Raw genomic sequence first — 25,100 nt, forward strand, 5'->3', positions numbered from 1 at the left:
GCTCTGTAGAATGCTTAAATTGGCTTGTAGTAACCAGTCTGGCACCTATCCTATTGAATTAATTTAATCCTTTAAGCGTAAAATAGAAATTAATTAGCATAAAAAGTGAAGCCGGGCTGCTCATTTTATTACAGTATAAATACATTATGTCTGTGTAGAGAGAAGCTGCAACAGGCACGTGATCATCATATTGGAGTATGGATACTAAACTGTTTAACTGCCTGTCCTGTGTGCAAGTCATTCTCCATCTGATTCATGGCAAATGGCACATTCAGAGAGGCAGATAAATTCAGTATTACTAACTGTCACACGTATGTCACATATTTGTAGCTAACATTAGTATTGTCAGAACAGTATCAAAATCGTTTCTTTTTGTAATCCATAAACATTCTTAATCACCACTATTGCAATTCAAGGCAATATCATTTTATAGTTGATAACATTGCCTTTTGAGACAGCTTTATCACACAAAACACACACCATGTGAGTAGTTCACTCTTTTTTATATAATTTTTCGAGAAAGGCGCCACAGTATTATTTTGGGGTGTAAAATACTGTGCCTACTGCATGAATTGGATATATATAAGTACCAGTCTATACGTACGTGATGACCACACTTAAAGTTCCGGTTTTAAAACACTGTAGACAAAGAACCACTGCTCAGAATGATGTCAAATTTGAACAGCATATTATTGATGGGGGAGGGGATGATGAAAATTTTACCAGTACATGGTGCTGTAAGTGTCTTAATTTAAATGGGGTCGGCTACAAATGACAGATGATGAATCGGGAATACTATGGCTGTGGTTTAAATTGCATATTACACCATCCATGTTGTTCAGTGTGCATGACTTCACAAGTTCAGCAGTCAACAGTTGTGGTACTGTTAATTAGGTAAGCCCATCCGTCGCAGCAAGGTCATACCACACGGGGTGGGAAAAATTGATTTTTAATTGTTCTGAGGCCAAACACCGTATAAAAAGCAAAACAACATTGGCTTTTAATTGTCCTGGGGCCAAGAACCATATAAAAAGCAAGATGACATTGATTTCTAATTGTTGTGAGACTGGCGCAAGGCATGTTCTATATACTGTTCACCCTTTTCTGCCACAAGTTGAAATCAAGGAACAGTGGGTTCCACAACAGATCAGAATGTCTTGAGGGTCATGTTCAGAATGTTTTACACAATGTGTGCCTTCAGTTCATCTGCATTTGTAATTGGAGCTCTGAACACAATATCTTTCAAATCACTCCACAGCCAGAAGCCCCATGGTTTAAGATCAGCTGATCTGGACAGCCAGGTTGTAGAGAAATGACAGCTGATAATTCTATAGTTCCAGAAATGAGTCTGCAGCAGCCAGTTCACTAGCTGTATAGTGTGTGGAGGAGCACCATCATGCATAAAAATGATCCTGTCTGTGCTGTTAAAGGGTTGGCATGACATACCATAAACGATGCCTTCAGCTCACACACAGTCACCTTTGCAGAACGAAGTGGTACCAGTTGTTGTGCATCTGGATTTTCCATTGCCCAAATTCTACAATTGTGTGTATTGGCAAGTCCTTGGAGATGGAAATGGGCTTCGTCTGTTCACATAATATTCCATGGCCAATCATTGTCCACTGCCATGCAAGCAAGACATTGCAGAGTGAACATTTGTCATGCTGGCAGGTCAGCAGGAAGAAGCAACTCCTGAACATGGGTGATTTTGTATGGATAGCAATTCAGAATATTATGTAGGATTTTATGCACCATGCTCACAGGCATTTCCAACATTCGGAAAATTCCCCGTACACTGCAGGTTTTCACACCATGGCTCGAACCCTCTTCAACAGATGTCAGATAAACTGCTTTCTTCCCTCTGCCACACTGCACCTCAAAAGAACCTGTCTTTTTGAATTTGTAATCATTTTCTCCAGGTCTGTAGCAGACATCGCACCAATGCCTTTTTCATACCCTTGAATGTGCAGAATTTCTGCGGGGCTGCTGGCGCACAGTCACTGTTCGTGTATAAGAGCTTTACTGGCAGTGTGTGATCCTTCATGGAGACAGTGATGTTGGGCATCTTGGAAGCAAACTGAGGAACAGCTGTGTGCCGTGCATCTGTTGGTATACCTATTCTGATGCTTACAATCCCATCTGTTGGTCAAATTGTCATTCAGATTTTTTTATTCCATGACATTTTCTCCTGTGGCAGTAATATGCTGTTCAAATTTGACACCATTCTGAGCAGTGGTTCTCTTTTTCTACAGCATTTAAAAACTGAAACTTTTATTGTGGACACCCTGTAAATCCATACTCCGTGCGATGGAGGGTACTTTCTGTACTGTGTAATTTCTCCCCTTTACTGTCACAGTCATGAAAGGCATGCAGGAAGAAAGATTGTTAATAAGTTTGTATATGGGTTTGAATTTCTCTTATATTACGTGTCATGGTCATTCCACCCTGTAAGTAAGAAAGAAATGTGTTCACAGAATTTTATCAGTAAATCTCTTCATTGATGCATTCAATGTGTATCTTGTAGGGTTTGACACATAAGTTGTGTGAGCATCCCTGTGTTGCACAGATACGTACTCAGTTAACATGTGATAGAACACAGCAATTTTCTTTGGCTCTCCCCCAGTAATTACATTTGGCTGGGCCATGGATGAATGAGAAATACTCAAAAATCGGTGGACTTAGAGCTTTCAAGTTACATCCTTTGTTGGTAAATTACATTTCCATAGGATTCTTTCAGTGAATTTGTGTGCCCTCTATCTTTGCTAAAACTGGTTTTATGTGGTTGTTACACTTCAGATACTTATGTATATTTGACAACTGCATTTGTTTCCAGTGATTGATTGCCAGTTATGTAATCAAATAGTAATGGGTCTTTCTACATATTTAGGTACAATGTATTATAGCAAGTCTTCTTTCTAGTCACAAAGTTGGTATAATATTTTATTCACATGACAAATGCCTTCTGAATATCAAGGAAAGTGACATCACTGTGGGTGCAGTTATCTGTGTCATAGACACTCTGAACAAGCTGAGTTTTTGAGGATTGCTGTTAATTAAAGCTATATTTATTCCTACAGAGGGTATTTGTGGTCTCCAAAATTGTCCTGATTTTTATTGTTCATTAATGTTTTCCATAATTTTCCAACTGATTGACACTATTGATAAATTCTTATACTTATTTGTCTGTGCATTTACCCTATTCAAAATGAATGTGACCTGTGTCCTATTAACAATAACTTGGAATGATTTTTTGCTCCAGTGAGCTCTCATAAACTGCTGCTAGCAACAGAGCACATTATTTTCCGTAATCTATAGGATAGCTATAATTAAACTTTCACAGCTTGAACCAGTGTAGATGGAAAACTATTTGCCATATAGGTACCCATCTTTATAGGAATGATGTTCAGACTGTATGTTACAGGATATGTATTATTAGTAATGCTAGTGTCATGATTTGCCTTTAGGTATTGGTTCTGGTAAGACGATGAAGGTCTGAAACACAAGCATCAGTGTGCATTACAGTTGCAGACAGGCAAAATAGGTCTGGACAAGGTGAGTGGGGCTGTACTCGTAAAGCTGTTTTTGTCAGAACAGCAGCAATAGTGCTGTTGCTCTTCAAAACTATCTGCACATTGAAGGAATCTGTAGAGGTCCAGAGGTCCTCATTCTGCACCAGTGTTGGTGAACATGATTCAGAAGTTTGAATTAACTGGCGATTTTGGAATTGCTTCAGGGAGAGCCGATGGCCGATTGTGCCAAGGATAGTTGACGAAGTTACTGTTGCTGTGGCTGAGAATGCTGAATGCCCTGTGCGACCCCTGAGCAATGCATAATCTGTGTCATGTCAACTGAAAATTCCATAGTCTGCCATTCGAAAACTGCTACAAACGGTTGTGGAATGTTATCTGTAGTGGAGTTCCAGGCTGTTGTGGATGCAGATGGTCATCACATTGAGGAACATTTGTAACCTGAGACGCAAACATGGTATGCAATTAACAAATGTTACCTTCTCACGTGGAAATTAAAATGTGTTGCTTTCAGTGGTTTATATGTTATTTCTCTTCCACATGTCGTTACAAATGCTTCCACAAAGTTCATGATCACTTGTTTTTCAAGGGGACACTCATAAGTAGCAAAAGTTAATATTACCACCCTATACTGTTCAGAAATCATCCCATCAGGACCAGCTAACTTTTCCTCTGTTAAGCTATTTTAGTAGATTTTTTTGGTCATAATCTCAGTATTTAATTTTGGTGTTCATGCATAGATACGGTGGAACGATTGTAGTATAATGTTTCTCAGTCTTGATGCATGATCACTGATTGACTGGCTAGATGATTTTGATCCATTTCGTGATGTTACGTAGAATCGGAACATTGTACTACATCTCATCAGATCAGTAGATAAAATTTTCTTTCCAAAGTCATTGAACAATTTTTGTGTTGTCTCCTTACCCACTTAGATGTCATTCAGATTTCGTTTATCAACTAGGTGGCCTCTTTTTACAAATGTATGGTACTACTTGAGGTGGTGCAGTGTAAGATACTGGACTTATATTTGGGGGAGATGATGGTTCAGATCTGTGGCAAGTGATCCGGCTTTATGTTTCCCATTGTTCCATAGTTCTTTAAGTTGATTGCTGGAATGGCTATTTTGGAAGAACAAGGTAGGTTTTATTCACCACTCTTCCCCAGTCCAAGCTTGTGGTCATTAAATCTTCTTTCCTTACTCCCTTCAAATCAGTGATGAACCTGTCTTTGCTTCTCTAACAACTTTCTAACCTTAATATTAATAAAGAGTGCTAGTGTGCAGCCTTCACAAGATGGTAATTCAAACTCTCGAATGTTATCCTCTGCTATTGAAGATTTCAACCTAGAGAGGAATGTTTCTTATTTACCGCTCAGGTAGTCTGTTTCTTTGTGCTTGTATGTGGCTTAACACTTCCGCTATGTGGTAAGTAGTAATCTATCCTTTCCATATTGTTATTCCATCCTGGACTTTCCATTGTTTGATTCAATCTGTATCCTGTCACACTTTCTAAGTGGAAATAGTTTTCTACTTTTAGTTACATTTCTGTTGCCACGTTTTGCCATTGATGCTACAACTACATGCTTATTGGTTCCCTTGTATACATTAAATGGGTCAGAAAATGCAAATCTTTCTTCGCCAAGAGATTAAGATGTTACCATAACAAGATTGTTCTGTAACTAACTGTACACAGTAATTTTTGCGTAAGTCATTTAATGCAATATCAAATAAATCCTTGTCCCTGTGACTTCTGGTCTACAAATTGATGAGTCAATTCTGCAATTTTTCCCTGAAGCTTTCTGCCACTACAGCTCTTGGAGGCAGATTGTTTATAAAAGCATCCAGGTATCATGTGTGACTGATCTTCAGAGATTACTTTCACTCAAATTATTTTCCTGTTTAAACTGAGTTAGCTATGACAATAAATACTTTTGTCACCACTGATGTGTGCATCTTATCACTTTTAAGTTGGAGGTACTTTAGCTTTTAATGGAAACAGCATTCCCCAAGAGACTGTATCAGATGTCACTTCGCCATGACTATGAACAAGATATTGACAATGAAAAAAATCCAATTCAGTTGTCACTTTTATTTGTGGGTGTCTCTCCTTCTCCAGCCTTTCAGTTGCAGCTCATTAGTTACAGCTATTTATGTGAGGTAGGACAGTTCTGCAGAAAAACCAAGTTTCATATATTAATCTGCAAAAAACTATTTGTGTTTGATCTAAGCGTGGATGTTAGTTTGTATTTTGTATGTAGTGCAGATGAGGGTCATTACTATTCATTTTATTTTATTGATGTTTTTCTTTGGCAACAAATTGAATATGAAAACTTACCTGGTTGTCGTATTTGAAAATTTTCGAGGGAAGAACTCTTTTCAGTATTTAATATCCTTAATAGCCCGACAGAGAGGATTTGAAGTGCATAGTGATTCTGTTTATTACCATTTTACAAAGGTTCAGTTGCATTTTTGTTAAATTATGCTCTACCGTTTAAGTGTCATAATCTTTCTTAAGAATCCTGTGTACTGTGCACTGCCATGGCAGTTGGGCTGGTGATCTGTTATGATTAAGCTAACACCAACCTCAGTGTCTACAATAAAGGGCATGATTATCTAACAATCAAATGATGGCTCATCAGTGTGGCACAGATGAAAACATTCATGTGATGATGATTTGCATTCAAGTGATACAACTCCATCTTCTTGAAACAGAAAGCTCAGCAATTGCGTTCATCAGCAGTTATTTTATAAATTTGGCTTGATTAGGTCAAAATCAGTTGGTAACTGGGAATGACATGTAACTGTACCATTTTGTCCTGAGAGGAAACAGCAGTAATGCTTCTGGGCTTTTCCAAATGCTGCTAATCAAACAGAAGTGAAAAATAAAACAGTGTTTAATAGAAGAATGAAGTGTACTTTCATTTCTGGAAATGGACAGAATACCATATTTGAAATGGAAGGTGGTAATTATGGATCATTAGCTGGTGTATTTTGTCTTAAACTTTGCAAAAGAATCCAGGCGAAGCAACCAAAGGTGATCCGAGTGAGATAATTATTCTGCCTCGATGCTGGCCCTGTGCACAGAGCAAGCAATCTCAGCCCAGATTTCGCCGCAATCAAAAGAAACCATCCACAGATATCATTGTAGGTCTCCAGAAGTAAGTTCCTACCTTTTAAATGCTCCTGAGCACTATGCTCAAGAAGCTATGTGAATGGATTCACCAGCTTCTGCAACTTGATGGTGCATATTTTGGAAGTAAGAATTTGTCTAACTTCCTCAAATTTCCATTGACACCACTGCAATAACATCTGATCTGAACAAGCCAAATGAGTGACATGACAGAGACTACATAACATGTCAGTGTTTTAGAAGCTAGAAGTTCTTTAATTTTAGTGTTGTAGTCATTATGTGAGTCATTGGTGGAAATAATGTTTCTTGGTTGGTCTTGTATGTCTACTAAGGGAATTTTGAGAGACCACCTCTCTGTAATGTAAACCTTCTTTCTTTCAGTGTCAAACATAATTTTTTTTTTTTTTTTAATTTTTTGATTCTCTTAAGGTATGTCCACAAAATGCCTCTTTCCTTGAGGACATTTGTAGAGACATGGGAATAAAAGTGCATGCACAGAAATTAGTGGAAAAAATGCGTTAATGCATGCTTATTCTCAAATTCGTATGTCACCTCATTGACAAGCAGTCTACTGTGCATCTCCTTTGCGATTTCTGAGTGTTTGGTTAGCCAGGAAGCTAAGAGCACAGCTTATATTGCGATTTCATGGTTTGTTACTTTTCGTGTTTTCGTAGTCAATATAGGCACTGATATTTTTTAGGATTTTAATTTTTGGAAATGTCATTGACTATTACAGATAATGAAGAACCTTGTAACAGGCAAGTAGATTTGGCCTGTATAGGTTAATTCTACTGGCTGCTTCTAAGCCAGTTACATTTGAGTTTTTTCAGTACGTGTCTCCAGTGTTTTCTTTCAGCATTACTACCTATTTGGTGTTGATTTCTGTACTATTGTGAGAAATAACAAATCTAGAATTCAGTAACTACAATTCACCTTTACAGGTCAATTCTAGTGCTTGATTCCAAGGTTTGCTATTTATTGTGTTTACGCAGTAGTACAGAGAGTGATAACATACATGAAAATTCTCAAAAAATGTATAGTAAACACCTACTGCAACAACTGTAATATAGAAAGCAACGTAAAAAATATAAATCCTATATAACAAACCACTGCACACATTTACTGTGAAAATGTGAAAAATAATGAACTGTGCAATGGGTAACTAGAACTGATTTATACGGTTTAATTCTAGTTACTGATACCAAGTTTTGCTATTTTCGCATTTTTGTAGTAGATGTGTACTGCTAATTCTTTCACAAGTTTCATATATGGTGTCACTCTGTCATTCCACAAGTAGTGACAACTATGCAGTGAAACAGCCTGTAAAACAATAAACACTTGTTTATTGACACCACAAGTACAAGCACTGGCTAACAGTTAATCTGACAGAGTGATCTCAAACAAAGTCCAGTAGTAGGTTCCAAGGTAGTTATAGTGCAGAGTACAAGAACACAGTCATTTACAGTGCAGCAAGTGGAGTAAGTGCTGTAGTTTAAATAGATGTCTTTGATGCACTATGAGCATTGGTGCTTACGTCAGTATGGCAGTCTTGCGATGGGGAAATAGGTACTGTTTCTGGTGGCCTGTCTAGAATGGTTGACAATGGCTAGCAGTCTAGCGTCAATGATGTGGCATGATGTGGTGTAAAGTGAAAATGGTGTGCCACTGTTTGAGTGGTAACGTCAATCGCACGTACTTCCAAGTGGTTTCTGGATGGATGGCGGCAGCATCTGCTGGAGGAGTTGCCACAGGAGATGGAGACACCCAGCAATGTGATAACATGTGGGCATTATCACATACCTCCCTCCTTGGGAGAGAGATGTCTTATTGGTGACTATAAAAACTGTGGGACTTGACATGCTGGTAGGCCCTCACAAATGCGATGTCCATGGTTCTTTTGGATCCCTGCTGCCTGCTTGCTGATTGCAACGGTTGCAGACTGTAGGGCTGGAAGTGATTCCGGTGGTGTTGGGCCCTTTGTGGATGGAGGCATGCGGGTTCAAAAATGGGTACCTGTTGAGTCACCGGATGTAGTGATGCCAGCTTTGTGTGCGGGAGCCGCACGGTGCTATGGAGTAGTTGGAGCACTGGTTCTACTGGGAGTGCTTCCACAGCATGGGAGCCAAGGTGCTGTGGCACCCTGTGTGGCAGCTGGAAACTGTATGGCGGGGATTTTGGGGGGGGGGGGGGGGCTGCTGGGTGACAACAGGTGGTCAACCATCATTTGAGAGGATGTGCAATTTACTAATCACATACCACCCCCAGCATGCGCGTGTCTTTGGGTCTAGGGTAGAATTTTATGAGTGTAAAAAACACCCTAATCAGACATACAGGGTGCAGGCGACAGAATAACACGGTCTTCGTCTAAAGTGTCATTTCATCATTTCCAAACATAAGGAATCAAATGCCAGCAGAATAGTTTGGGACGTCATTATCCATTCTGCCCCAGGTAAAGAAGTTAGACAGCAGGCTCTATAGTTTGATGGCCCATCACTTGAACAAGTTCCGGATCTCGCACAATCTTTCGAAGTTTCAAATGCAGTGAGCCAACAATTAGAAACGTGGGCATACACAGCAGCTGTCAGTATACCAGACGGTGGGCACCAGGCATCGGTGGTCTTGGATGGTGAAGCAGTAGTGGCTGTGTGGCCTGCCCGTGAACAGATCCAAGCCTCTATATGTGCCTCAGCAGGTAAACAATCTGGGTGCTGTCCACTTCCATCTTGCTCAGCATGTTTAGAAAACATTCCTGGGGAGACTGGTGCCTTTGCTTGGCAACTTGTCACAAGTGCAATAACTCAGGACACATAGCAGCCCTTCTTGACAACTGCAAGAAAAGCCTATGGACATAAAATTTATCATTGCCAGCAGTTCTGTACCCAACAAATTGTTCATCACAGTGCACGTCAATGTTCCACCAATACTACTGCAAGTAACTGCTGGAAAAATGGTGCACCTCTCCTGTCTCCAGCCATTTGGCACTTAGTAAACTACAAAAAGCAAACCATTCCTCTGAATGACCTAGTCGCAGTTGACACCAAATGCAAAAGTATTGCTCAGCAACTAACTTTCCTTGTAGTTGGTAGCAGCTCACCAGAAAATTTCTTTGGTCTGGATGCATTCAAGTCATTTGGTTTTACAGTTACGGATACTGTCAACTTAGTGTCAGGCGAAGTATCTTTTCAGGACTTATAGGCGTTATACAAAGAACACACTGACATCACCTCTCCTGGACTTGGTTATGCAAAGGGATTCGCGGACAACATCACACTTAAATCTTCCACTTGCACTCACTTTTGCAGAGTACCCCCTCTTTCACTAGCTGTTAACAAACAGATTAAAGAACAACTTGATCACCTAACAAAATTGGGTCTCACTGAACCAGTTGCTTCTAGTCAATGAGCAATGCAATTGGTAGTCATAAAAACACCATCCAGAAAATTGAGCCTTTGCAGCTACTTCAGTAAATGGACAGACTCATATTGATTCTTATCTGACACTATGGACAGTTGAATTAATGACCAAACTAGCTGGTGAGAAATATTTCTCAAAAACAGACTTAACCAAAGCCTACCTGCAGCTTCCGCTTGATGAAGAGTCACAGCAGCTCCTAGTAGTGAACATTTCCTTCAGTCTCTTTAAATACAAGTGCTTACTGTTCGGGATTCCAAGCACTCTCACCCTGTTTCAAAGATTTCTTGAGCAATTATTGCAAAATATGCCATGCTGTATAAATTATCCTGATGACATTGTAGTAACGGGAATGTCCACCAAGGCCCATCTCCAGAATCTGATTGAGCAAGATGGTGCAGTGGTTAGCACACTGGACTCGCATTCAGGAGGGCGGTGGTACAAACCCGCATCCAATAATCCTGATTTAGGTTTTCCATGATTTCCCTAAATCATTTCAGGCAAATGCCGGCATGGTTCCTTTGAAAGGGCATGGCCAGTTTCCTTTCCAATACTTCCCTAATCTGAGTTTGTGCTCTATCTCTAATGACCCCATTGTTGATGGGCCGTTAAACACTAATCTCCTCCTCCTCCTCCTCCAGAAACTGCATACGCTATTCTACACACTCCACAAAGCAGGTTTAATGTGTAACCTCAACAAATCTCAGTTCTTTCAGCCATCAACGGAATATTTGGGACCAGTAATTTTGTGCAAAGGTGTCCACCTCAATAGCTAAGTGGTCGGAGTGATGGAATGCCATGTTAAGGGGCCCATGTTCGATTCCCGGCTTTGTCGGAAATTTATCCACTCAGGGACTGGGTGTTGTGTTCTCTTTATAATCATCATCATCATTTCATCCTCTTCGACGCGCAAGTTGCTGAAGTGCTGTCAATTCAAAAAAGTGCACCAGGTGACCGGTCAACCTGACACGAGGCCCTAGCCACACGACATTTCATTTGATTTTATTGTGCAGAGGTATCAAACCAACAACCACTAACATGGAAATCATCACAGCACTATCTCACCTGAAGAGCGTCAAGGAACTGTTATATTTTCTCGAGGTGGCTTCCTACTGCAATAAGTTTCCTTCCTCAATGCTTAAAAGATCACTCACTCATTGAATCAATTACAAAAGAAGCATGCCCCATTTGCTTGGACATAGGATTGCGAGATTGCATTTCACACTATGAAAGCTTGTCTTCACTCGGCCTCAAGTTCAGTACATTCCAGTGTACTAAATAGCTAAAAGTGGCAGCTGACACTTTAGGCCTTCCTGGCACATCGCTATTCTGAGGGACTGAGCAGCCACTACCTTATGCTTCCAAGACTTGACAGAAGCTCTAAGGAATTATTCCCAAATTGAAAAAGAAGCTTTAGCCATCATATACGCACTCAAAAAATTTTGTCTTTTTGCATGGGGTGAAGTTTCATCTCACAATGGACCATAAATCACTACTTCATTGTTCAGTCTGTCGTAACAGCTCCCTAATAAAACAGTTAACCTGTTACAGTGCTGGGTGCTTTTCTTAAGCAGATACAATTATTAAATTCACTTCTGTACCGTGTATAAACATACAAATGCCCTCTCCTGGCTACTGATGGGTTCCAGTCAGTCATTCAGCGAAGAATGGAATCTGTGTTTCTATCTCCATGAGGAAGCACAGCTCACAGTCGACACATTCCCCACTATGGGCAAGCACATCGTGGCAGCCATGGGTGCAGATCCCAGCTTACAACATGTGCATCACAACATTCTGCAGCGGTGGACAGACCACTTGTTGCAAAGGAAAGCGGATCCTCTTTATCAATATTTTTAGCAATGGCAGCAGTTGCTTTTTGTTGATGGAGTTGCGCCCTAGGCTACGGCACGTTTCGCCGTGAGTAGTCATACCCCTCTCATTATGTCCTGTCATTCTGTGCTTGTATATTCCAACCACTGTAGGACATCCAGGGAAAAAATACTGGTGTGATGCCATGTATAATGGCCTGAAAGAAGCAAACAAATAGAACAGATGGTCCAGTAATGCAACAAGTGCACCAAACAGCAAGTAGCTCCCAAGATGACTCTCTCCATGGCTTACACCCGCGAGTGTGGCTGTGGGTCCACTTGAGCATTGTTGGCCCCTTTCTAAGAACAAACTGGCTCATTGTGATAGACGGATATTCCCGCTTCCCGTATATAGTCATCCTCAGGTTCACAGTGCAGGTAGGCACCATTATAGTCTCATTGAAAATCTCTTTCACTGAAGTTATCCTCAGACTTTGGTGATGGACAATAATCCCCAGTTTCTACCACAATCCTTTAGGGACTTCTGTGCAACAAATGGCAGCCAATACATTTGGGACCCATCTTTTCACTTGCAACGAAATGGTGAAGTTGAGTGCTTGGTGCGCACCTTTAAATCTCAAATGCACTGATGACAGTACCGTGGAAGGTGCATATTTTTTAAGTTCTTACACAGTCACGCCCATAGATATTAAGGGTCCTGCAGAGCTTCTGCATGGCTGCCATCTGCACACGTTATTTCACCTGCTGATGACAGCCCCATGCCCAAAGCTAGCACCGAAGTTTTGCCTGGGCACCTTGGTCTGGGTATGTACATTTGATTGTGGGGACAGATGGGGCCCAGAATCTTCCAGCAACAAAAGGAGTGCAAGGCATTTATGCTGAAAGTGGAGGACAGCTCCATCTGCACGTTCCCAGGCAGTAGCCACTGCCATCTCCTCTAGGCACTACAGTGCATCCACTGGTGGATGATTCCTCTCCTGCCATTTCTTAGTCACCTCTGGTCACATCCATCTGGGTAACCACTGTTTTTGCTTACCCTACAGTGTCCACACAATCTGAGCAGAGAGTCTTAGATGAAACATGTTTCAGGAATTGGGTGTCTCAGCTCAGTTCCGTCATCTCCATTTGTGTAGTGACTACTGCACAGTGAAACGACCTATAAAATGGTAAACACTTATTTATTGATACCACAAGTACAATAATTGCAAACTATTAATCTGTCAGAGTAATTCCAAACAAAATCCTTAGTGAAACTTCCTGGCAGATTAAAACTGTGTGCCAGACCGAGGCTCAAACTCAGTACCTTTGCCTTTTGCTTCTGTGTAGTTTGGAAGGTAGGAGATGAGGTACTGGTAGAACTGAAGCTGTGAGGACGGGTCGTGAGTCGTGCTTGGGTAGCTCAGTTGGTAGAGCACTTGCCAGCGAAAGGCAAAGGTCCCAAGTTCGAGTCTTGGTCCGGCACACAGTTTTAATCTGCCACGAAGTTTCATATCAGCGCACACTCCACCTCTGCTGGAGGAGTCACCACTGGAGATGGAGATGCATAGCAACATGATAATGTGTGGGTCTTACTGCGCCATGTTCCTTTATTATGCCATTTTCATTTTCCTGGATTTGTTGTTTATCACAGCAGTACTGGAAGCAACACCAAAAACTTAAATCCAATAACAAAAAGCTGCACACACCTACTGCAAAATTACTGAAAATAATGAAGCTTGGGAATCGTCAACTAGAATTGACTCTAGAAGGACTGGCATTAGCGAGCTATCGAGAAGGACCACTACTGGTCTTTTGACCGGTGTAGTTTTTCTTCTTTGTTTTCAGCTTTACTTCTTAAATTTCTTCAGTACAGTATCTTTATAGGTCAGTAGTGCATTATGCTTGTCGTACGATATTTAATTAAACAAAAAAGATTGAAGTAAAGACTATACTGTAAATACGAAATCAGTTTAAACTAAACTTACAAATGTAAATAAGTATATAATCATACAATAACATTTCTTATTTGTATGACTTGTACTTATTCAACGCCCCAAACAGGTCTTACACATCTATTTATTACGAAAAATAACAAAAATGGACACGAATTGCTGTAGCAACTATGAGAAAATAACTTTTTTCCCCTCCCTACATCATCTTTTCAATCTAAGCCACCATCTTTGTCAAAACACTTTGCACACACATACTGAACACTACCGGCACATGGACCTCATATGAATTTCGTGCTTTGCACGCACAGTTTTTTTGTTTTTTCCAAACTTTTTCGTTCTCCTACCTGGCATGTCTTCCACACGGTTATCTTATGTATTTCGGTGGCCGCACTGAATATATGAACAGTTCCTTTCCTTGATTGTACATACATAGGAAGAGTTCTGCTAAATTGAAAAGAAACATTTGCTGCGTAACTTTCTCTCCTGTTGTCTTTCTGTGAAGGATGCAGGCATTGATTTTGGCAAGCTCTGTGAAATTGAAAAACACGTGCATAGGCCATTTGAGGCAACCAAACTTGAGACATCTGGTCCAGAATATCAACTCTAAATTCAGTGGAACTGTAGAAGCTCACACTCTCAGGAAGATTTATTTTTCTGTGTTTGTTTGTCCACTGCAACTGACTGTAGAAACTCTCACTCTCAGGGAGATTTATTTTTCTGTGTTTGTTTGTCCACTGTGACTGACTGGTGTATTTAACTCTATAGAAAAACATTTTTCTTGGTCTTCCTCTAATCGGAAGTGGTTGTTGTGTCATCTGATTTGTATAAAATAGCATCATACAAAGATCCGGTAGTAAACTTTGCTGATGGAGGAAATTCTCTTCAGGTTTTCTTCATTGTACTTGCCATGGTTATGTTCTCGTGATTCAACTGTTCTGCAGGATGTTTGGCTGTTGAGAAATTGTCTGTGTTATATTTCTTCCTTTCAAAGTGTAAGGTTTCATGAGACGCGTAACAACTTGCTCTGCAACAGGTATGTTGTCGGTCTGTCACTTTGTTTACCGAGTAAGGAACTCCATTCATCATACATTTACTAATGGCATTTGCTGCAAGCCAGAAGTTCAGACCAAATTTGTCTGGTTTATTACTCATGTATTGTATGTAGCGGCAGTGAGCGTTGCATGGATGGAGCTGCTCATCTACGGTTATAAATGTAACTGGTTTATAGTTCTGGATACAGTTAGCTACAAATGAATCCCAGACTAGGGTAGCTGCTGCAAAGCCATTGGGCTTGAGCCTTTTGGCATGAGTGTACTTGTCATCAAATCTTGAAAATCGCATGAGTTCTATGAACTTATTTCTACCCATAGTGCGATAAAAAAATGCCGGCCCCTTACACTTGAGACCGTAGAAGTTTCAGGGGAGAAGATCTTTCCTCCATACACTCCCTGTGCATACATTATAGATATGGCAGCTTCTAATTGGGCAATATCAAGTACTCATGTATCATCCTGGAGATTCTCAGGCTCCAATTTTTGTAAAGCTTTTTTTATGTTTTGTAGAATATTATCATCTATCAACACTCGCCATGCACTCAAGTAACTGCCTTTGAGTATAAAAGTTTTTTAGCATTACACATTGGCATAGGAGTTTTTATCAACATGTTGTGATGCCCTAACCTTTCCATGTGCATGCCCTGGTGCAATTTGAGTCCACATTGTTTCGTCGGCAGCAGCCTCCGCACTTCAAGCTTCCAAATGCTGCTGGGGATGCGATTTTTCCCTGGCCACGAGAACTGATTTGTGATGCTACTGGAGTCGAATGTATGCACTGGGTTTTTCGTATGTTGTACAGGTTCTGAATAGTCATCTTCTGAAATGATGATTTACCTTGTTCTGTTTTGTTGGGCTGATATTCAGTGTCATCTTTATAATCTTTGTCATTTTTATCATCCAACTCATCACATTCAAAAATACCTTCTCCTTTAGAATCTTCTTCTGGTAAACTGTTCACATAAGTCAGTAATTCTTCATACGAACCAAGACACCGGCGTGCCATAGTACTGAGGAGGAGCACTAAACTTCTGCTGAACACAACAGCATATTGACAGAGAACAGCAGCTAAAGTATGTCCACTATTGCAATAAAGTAAAAATAAAGAGAGAGAGGAAATAAGACTGCATCAATGAAATAAAATCAGCTAAGTGGATGAAAAAATCCATCCAATGTAAAAAATATCTCACCTGTCAGAACGTCCGGCTGCAGTCCTTTAAGGTAAAAATGTTTACAATTCTTTAAGTTTTTGTAATAGCCTTATAAACCACAAAGGCAGATTAAAAGTCATGAAAAATACGCCTCATAAATTAAAATGTACACTGTTTATTAAATGTTCAACAACGCTCTCTGGTCAGATGGTCCTCCTAGTGTTAACCTATATAGCAGAATTCTAGTTGCCAATTCCAACAACTGTTTTTCTTTTGCGAGTTGTTGTTACTTGTGAGGTGCCTTTTCATTTAGGAGCTCTGTGTTGCTTTCTCCTTATTCCTGGTTTATGTCCTTTTTACATTTCTCATATTTTACTTTTTATTTCATTTTGCGGTTGTTGTGCTAGATTTCAGTTTGTCCACACCCAGAATCCCCCACTTTCCCACTATATTCCCCTTAAATTCAGTATTTATTATCATCATTATTCCCTAATATTACAAGCTTACAATGCCTGATATTGTGGTGGACTTTAAAGGTTGTCTGTGGCTCTTTCACCTGCTCATGTAAACTATGATGATAATTTATAGGAACTTGGATTTTACATTTTTTTGTGATTCTACACCCTAAATTCATAGCCTCTGTGAAAAACCCGTAAGATCAATGCTAAACATGCCCCGATTTTACATTTCTTTCTAGTAAGGTTTACCATGAATCTAAGTTCTTACTCAACGTCTCACTTTACTTTGTCCCATTTTCTTCTTAGTAACATTTGATGTGACTGAAAAAATGTGGCTCAAAAGACAGATGTTTTGCACTATGGGTGGTGGCAAAATTAAGGGAATATTTTAGGTCGTTGGGGAGAGGGGAGATGTGAGAGGGGAAATGCGTGACATAATGCATGATCAAGGTTGCCACCACAACTTGCAAAACTTAACTTCACGCACAATTATGATACAACTACTGCTAGGTTGCATCGGTAATGGAAAAACAGTACAGTCAACTTGAAGTGTTCTGGAGCGAGCCAATACGTAATGAACGGGCCCTTTTCTAGTGCCACTCATAACTCTGTCTCATCTTTTTGCATATATTTCCAATGTACTTTGTTCAACAACAATATCAATCGTCAACCTTTTAAATTCAAACACTGAGTCTCGTAGAATATGCTCGGTAATAATGGAGGAAATGTTGTTCATTTCTGGCTAGTGTACTTGTATTGGCTGATGTCTTGTTAAGTCACCCAATAGCCAGCACAGCTACCCCACCACCCTAACAAACGTAAAATAAGCTCACCTACTGGATATGTGGAGAGGGGGAGTGGCCCTTCAGCGACGGGAGTGCAGGTCGGGATGAAAACTGAAAATATACTTTTCGTGCAGATTATGTGCTAAGAGGGAGATGTCACACGGAAATAGAATAAGGATTCTGTGATAGAACATTTTAAAGACTTTTGTGTTCAAATCTGACATGATCAAGTTGCAGAACTACTCATGTATATACTTTGCACCAAACACACACACACACACACACACACACACACACACACACACACACACACACACACACCCCACACACTGTAGAGTGTAAAGATTGGCAGCAGTGGTTGAGGGTATAAGTGAAACTGTAGCACCTGAGCACACAGTGTACAGAAATTCACTGAACAGACTTCTAATAAGCTTGTAACATCAACTGGGGAATTAAGCTCTTCTTTCACATCTCTGTTTTTCTCATCAAGCCTAAAATAACTCTAACAGTAGTGAGCATATGAAATGCGGCTCATAAGAAAAACGTTAAACAAGAACAGCAATGGTGACAAAGTATGTCATTAAGCAGATGTCCGAATTTATGCTTATGGTTTAACCACTTAGCTGCTGTGATGTTTTTGGTCAATTCAGTATGCTCATTAGTTTTTGCTTGTTTCTGGGTGAGGACAAAAGATGACCTCTCAAAAACATATGTTTTCAACGTATAGTTTGTAGTCATAGCACGTCGGAGAACAGCGTGATTGCATTGTACCCAAATTCCAATTTTAATTTTTTCATTAGTTTCTACTTGTTGTTGCATATCTGTGATTCTGTAAGAACTGATGAAATTCATTACTGTAATTACTATATAAACATTGTATTGTACATTTAATTTCCTTCATGTAGACAGATTTTATACAAAGTATTGGAGGGGATTGTGATTTTTAATCATATATGCCAATTACATGTGTTTTTACTCATATTTTGGGGATTTTAACATTTTCCTCAATTCTGCATTTTCCTCAGTTTTGCATTTTGTGAATCTGGACTGCACAAAAACATAATATAGGGGTTTCACTGTATTGCCTTTTTTTCTGGTGTCTTTATTTTTATATATTTCATTTATCTTTATATAATTTGTCGCTGCATGATTTATCTCATGAACTGATTGTAATTTATCCCAAGCATTTGTACTGTCTTTCCTTTCTGTGATATAATTGTTTGTTTACAAGTAAGCCTCTTGCCTTAAAATATCACTACTATTTAGTATATTTGGCTTAGGTGTTATGTCATTGGTCAAAGCCAGTGGCTGGAATTGGTCACTATAATTTATCCAAGAGTTTAGTGGTTTTTGATAATGGTGAAACAGGCAAGTAAGCTACAGATGGAGGCTGCCATCTTGGTAGCATGTGCACAATGGAAGAGAAAAGACTCGATGATAAGGTCAAACATAAAGTCCTCAGAGTCCCTAAAGATGATTAATCTTCTTGGCTGTGTCCAGGCAAACAAGATTGCATGGCAGTAAGAGTGGATAGTGAAAGAGTTCATGAGCAGAAATCCCTCCTACTTTTTAACTTGAAAGTAATGTTCGTAGCCTATCAAAAGCAAAATAGCAGTGAATTGGGTTTCTCAAAATTTTGTGGAGTGGTGTATTACAGTAGATGCTGCTTATACACACTCAATTTATGTGTGGATAATACATCAAAATGCCAAACTACAAGGAATTAATTAAGAAAGCTGTATGCTGTTTGAAATCAAAAGACTGCTTGCTGCAACTCTGTGAACAACGTCCTGGAAAACCTCCACTGGAAACCTATTTGGTACAGACTTTCAAAGAATATGATCAAGAAGAAATAGAATACGAACAGTGGTTCATACTGACAGGGATACACTAGAGACACACCATACCACTGCAGAAGAATTTTTAGAGGAGTGGTTTCAAAAAAATTGAGATCTGACAGGACACCATTTCTTTTCAAAACACAAAAATTCATATCTGAGGCACCTGAAACAAAATATTGCAGATGGTGAAGAGATCATTTTGATGGATTTTTGTGAGAACTACTCATTTGTCATTCAAGATGCTTTTCAAGGGTTTCATTGGGAGAACAGCCAAGCCACATTGCATCCCTTTATGGTCTACTTTGGTGGTAAAGAACTTCAGAAAATAAGCGTCTATGTTATTAGTTACTGCATTCATCGTGATACCATTGCAATGAGGCTGATCAAATATTTCAATACAACAGTATGAAAATTCTAGCACATTCACTACTGTAGTGATGGATCTGCTGCCCAACACAAGGATTTCGAGAATTTTATCAGTTCCAAGTGTTGTTTCCTTGAAACCAGCCGTGGCAAATCTCCTTGTGATAGAACTAGCTAAAAGACTGGCAGCTCATTATAGTTTGCAGAGGCCTTTATATAAACAAATTTTGATACCTCTTCATCTGTTTAGGTTTTGCAGTGACAAAACTTCAGGCATTGTCTTCTTTATGTTAGACAGAAAGAAACTGAACTAATTCAATTTGATGAAAAAGGGTACTCTGGCAAAACTGACACAATTTCTGGAACAAGAGAAAATCACCAGTTCAAGCTGATTGGTTTAAACAAGATCAGCAGAGTTGCCAGTGATGGTGTGGAGCATTCACAGTTAAAGCATTTAAAGAAATTCCAACTGTTTAAATTACAACAGTACATCCCAGGCAGTATGTTGCTTGTATTTATGACAATGCTTGGGGTTGGGAAATGTATGTGGAGTTTTGTTAGAACAAAAAGACACATTTGCCAGCTTTATGCATCCATATTGTTTTGCTCATTCCTTCCACTTGCCATCTGCTAAAGGTACTTGCTGGAGTCCAGAGCAGCACATGTTTAAAATCATAAAAGCACCAGCAACAACATTGGGAAGCCAGTATATTTAATCAGAATCTGAACAAGACAGTATAGGCAATTTATTCAGTGTGAACTGGGAAAGAACTATTCCAGTTGTACAGTGTGTTTAAAATTCTAGCTTTCTGGATTTTCATTTGTGTTACTCCAGCGTATTGCCTGAAGTTGATTTTCACATATGCACTCTTGTATTTTTGCTGGCACAAAACCAGTTTTCATTAATTTTACTTTCTGTTTACTCATTCTCACATTGAAACATATTCACTGTGTATGGAAAGTAATATTTTTAAGTGATTATTTTGGGCCATAAGCAAGCTTGCATCAAAAATCAAACCACATCGCTTCTGAAGCTTAAAGAATCCTCTTTCAGGATGTAGCAAGCTAAAGTTGTGGCATGGGCCTCCAAGACTATGCAAAATTTGGCATCCAAAACTTTTTCACCAAATTTTCTGGTGCATGTACTTTGATAGAGGAGGACAGAGGCTATATTGTACAAAAATCACAAGAAGACTGCATGGCTGTGTGTCGTACTATAAATTCTTGGCTGAATCCATCCATTAAATTGTGATTTGTGGCTGGTTATAGATGATCTCTCCCAAGTTGCACAATGGGTTTATTATTATTATTATTATTATTTTGTTATTATTATTATGTGATGACTCAATTTCCACTTATACTCAGCTGGATATTAAGGAATATTGCACAGTGTGTTTCATTTGTTATATGACTCTTTAATGTTTTCTTTTGACGCTACCAATCCATTAATGTTTATTTGAAATTGCATAATATAAGTCTTCATTAGATTGACTGCACTGCTCCTTGGCCTAGTACAGGCTGTACCAAAGCTAGGAGCTGCACCAAAGCTGAGGCCTGAAATGAAAACTCAATACGAGACACCAAGAACAACATAAATACAGCCTCTGTTGTGTAATTTTTGCTTTGGCCTGCCTGCTTGTTGTATTAAGGTTAAAAAATATTTTAAATTATATATAATCAATTGTTGAAAGTATAATGTAATTGGATGGATGAAGAGACTACTCACCAGCAGCAGGAGGACACACATGTAAAGATATTTAAATCTGCTAGCTTTTGGAGCTCATGGCTCCTCCTGGCTGAAGGATTAGAGGGGAAGGAAAATGACTGGTGATGTTTAGAAAATGGGGAGAGTTTGGAAAAGTCACTTGGACCTTGGGTGATTGGAAACTTACCGGATGGGATGAAAAGGAAAGACTGAGTGGTGGGGGACTGCACTGGATGAGGTTTCAAAACCTGTGAGCTTAAAGCTGGAAGATAGGGTAATATACAAAGTAGGTATTACTGACAAAAAAGTGAGCAAGTTAATAAGAGTGAAAAGATAAGTGCATTGTATGTTGTAGAGGTGGGGGCAGGGAAAAATTGACACCTGTTTCCAAATCAATGACATCCTTCCTGCTCACCTTAATTAACTTTATACTTGCCAACAAATATTTTACCTTTGAGGGGCAGAAGTACAAACAGGCCAGCGGCACGACCATGGGAACTAGGTTGCCTTCTTCCTATGCCAACCTTTTCATGGGTCGCTTGGATGGGGCTTTCCTGTGATCCATAAGCCTTTGGCTCATGGCTTGGGCTGGCCGCTGTGGCTGAGTGGTTCTAGGCGCTTCAGTCCAGAACCACGCGGCTGCTACGGTCGCAGGTTCGAATCCTGCCTTAGGCATGGGTGTGTATGATGTCCTTAGGTTAGTTAGGTTTAAGTAGTTCGAAGTTTAGGGGACTGATAACCTCAGATGTTAAGTCCCATAGTGCTAGAGCCATGGCTTGGTTTAGATATCTAATGACACGTTTGCCATATGGAATCATGGTGAGGCTGACCTGTTAAAATTTTTGAAATCTCCTAATACATTATCTCAATTAAATTTCACTTGGTCCTATTTAGAATCCCATGCCACTTTCCTTGAAATTGATCCCTTCCTTATTGAAGCTCAGTTACACATTTCTGTTCACATTAAAACTGCTAACAAATAACAGTACATACATGTTGACATTTGCCATCCTTTCCATGTTAGATACAGCCTTGGCATTCAAGGCAAACATATTTGTTCAGCCGAGACTCCTTACGGCAGTACTCTCCACCATTCTCACTTTAGCCTTCACTGGATGTAATTACTCCTCCAGGCTCATTCAGAAGCAGATTTCCTGTGCCATCACATCCAATCCTAATACTGCTTATCCCCCCCGAAAAAAAAGAAAAAGAAACTTAGAGTTCACTTCTTGTCACTCAGTATTATCTTAGTCTTGAATGAATTAATTTACTACTTCTGCAAGGCTATGACTTTCTAAAAGCGTATCCTGAAATGAGCTCCATTCTTTCTGACATTTTGCCCACCAAACTTAGAACAGCTTTTCATGCCCTCCTAATCTCTGTAATATCCTTGTCAGACCCTACGCTCCTTCTGCACCCAATCTCCTACCCTGTGGTTCCTAGTCCTGTGACTGTCCCCACTGTAAGATTTGCCGTATGTGTCCTCCTACCACCACCTATATGAGCTTTGTAACTGGCAAAACACATACTATCAAACGGAGAGCCACATGTGAAACGACACGTCTTATATCAGCTGTTATGTAAACACTGTTCAGCCTTTTTCTTTGGCGTGACTACCATCAAATCGTCAATTATGGTGAATGGTTATCAGCAGATCAGCAGAGGGTGTACATTGGCAACACACAATATCCTCGTGGAGGTATGAACTGTCTATGCAACTAAATGAAGGCAGTTTGCTTATTGCCATATGCGTTTCGCTTATTTTATTTGGGAAGCATCAGCAGTGGCCTGAAATGTGTGTTTCCTTTTGTACATGCAGTAAACATATTATGTGGTGGATATAATACGTTGCTATATTACATTTTGTTGTGTTTTTCTCCACGAATTTAGAGCAACAAAGGGAAAGACAGAAAACAGGAAAAAAATTACACAATATCCTGTTGCAGAGCATACTGTGCAACATGACAGTCATTGCCTTGGTGCCTGTTTCTCCACAAGCACCGTATGGCTTCTTCCCCCAAACACCAGTTTCTCAGAACTGCGCAGGTGGGAATTGCTGTTACACAGGTCCGTGGTCCTTGCCACCCACCTGACCTTAATTTTTGTTAATTTCTTCGCTCTTAGTGTTTCTTCACAGAACTATTCCCTGCTTCAGTACTTCGTTCTGACGTGTGTATTCCTCCTCCCCACATTTACCACATACAGTGTTTTGGGTATTACCGTATTTCCAGCCTTAAGCTCTCTGTCCTTTCTTCTCATCCCGTACAGATAAGTCTCCCCTTACTCGGGGTTCTGGACAACATTTCTGAACTCTCCCCATTTCCTAAACCTTACCAGTCCTTTAACATCATCCCTCTTTCTTCCCTTTCAAACCCTGCCAGAAGAAGGAGCTACTGCCTCTGAAAGATTGCAAATTTAAATACCTTTATATGTGTGTTCTCGTGCTGCTGCTCAGTAAATAGATTTTTTTGTCTATTCAATTACATTATAAATTGTATTATGGCTGAAGGAGATCATCCCATCAAAACCTTTGTGCCACTTGTTTCCATGTTGCAGTAGAAAACAAAGTAACATGCACCATTTTGAAAGTTAAGAGTAGGTAATTGTTTCTCACAATAAACACCAGTAATCATAATCTTTGTTTAGCCATATTTATTTATGTGTAATATGGTATCATATTAATTATACCGACCCCACATGAAGTGGGGAAAAGGCTGAGATGATGATGATGATGATGATGATGATGATGATGATGGTATCATTTTTATTCTACTCTGTTTTCTTGAACCTACTTTGAATTTCTTGCACTTACTTAATTGAAAAAGGTGTTCATGTATGTGTGAGAACAGAGTTAGCAAATTGGATTGTCACCAGTGAGGTTGATGTTTTACTCATTAATTTTCTACTTAGGGTCACTTCTTATTTGATAGTAGTTGGAAACTTGTGTCAGAATTGTATTTGTCAGCGTTCACTTCAGCTTCTAGTCTAATTACTTACAAGATGTCAAAATTTAGATTAAGATATGAAATTTTGTAAAATATGTATTGGAGATGAGTTAAAAATACAGTCCTGGTTATGGAGGTTTTTATTTTCAAACATCAGTGCCATGTTTTGTCTGTGGTAGGCATCTTCAGGTTCTAGAAACTGATCATGGTGCAGTCTGTCCATAAAATGATTACACAATGTGAATACATCAGCAAAATGCGAGTGGGATATCAAAAAGTTGAAAATCCCCAGTGCCTGTCATATGGGTTCCTTACTCGTTGCCATGCGTAAAGGGCACTGCAAGAATTCGGAACAGATGCATAGCAGAGCTTCATGGAGCAGGAGCACAACGTGAACAAGTGACCCCGCTTATAAACATAGAATGCATAAAAGCATGGTGATTGGGCGTCGAGTGCAAGTAGTACAGTAGAATCAAATACATGGCATTGGCTATTCAATACATCATCCATTGTGCAGGACCATATTGATATTCAGAATACAAGTAACCCTATAAATCACAGTGTACATAATTTCTAAAATTATAGCCCTGAAAATAAGAGTAAAATTAACTGGCATCCATCCAGTAAGATAATTATGCCTTATGAAAAGGGTGTCATAAATATAAAAAACAAAAATTAAATTATGCCATAAAGCTAAGGTAGTCAACCAAATGCAAAAGAGATACTACCATACTTCACAGTAACAAGGTTAAACTACTTTAAAAAGGGATATCATTAAATCACAAAAGACTAATTTTTACTGATAAGCTCATCATTGAGCAGGGCCATCAACACAAAAAATGTGCATTTAGTGATCTCAAATTCCTCAGTTAAATTACATTTCCATCCCTTATGGGCAAAATGCAAATTTTCATATTATTGATAGTAGGCAGGCAATGGATAGATGCCTTTAGATGTTCTATGAATGGTGA

At 39.5% G+C, this 25,100-nt stretch overlaps 1 protein-coding gene across 1 annotated transcript in view; it reads left to right on the forward strand.

The window, feature by feature from the left end:
• Positions 1–25,100, forward strand: part of LOC126457495 (putative ATP-dependent RNA helicase TDRD12) — a 449,051-nt gene that overhangs the window by 97,123 nt on the left and 326,828 nt on the right. The gene's annotated exons all lie outside the window — the stretch shown is intronic.

The sequence above is a fragment of the Schistocerca serialis genome, chromosome 2 (genome assembly GCF_023864345.2).
Source record: "Schistocerca serialis cubense isolate TAMUIC-IGC-003099 chromosome 2, iqSchSeri2.2, whole genome shotgun sequence".
Lineage (NCBI taxonomy): Eukaryota > Metazoa > Arthropoda > Insecta > Orthoptera > Acrididae > Schistocerca > Schistocerca serialis.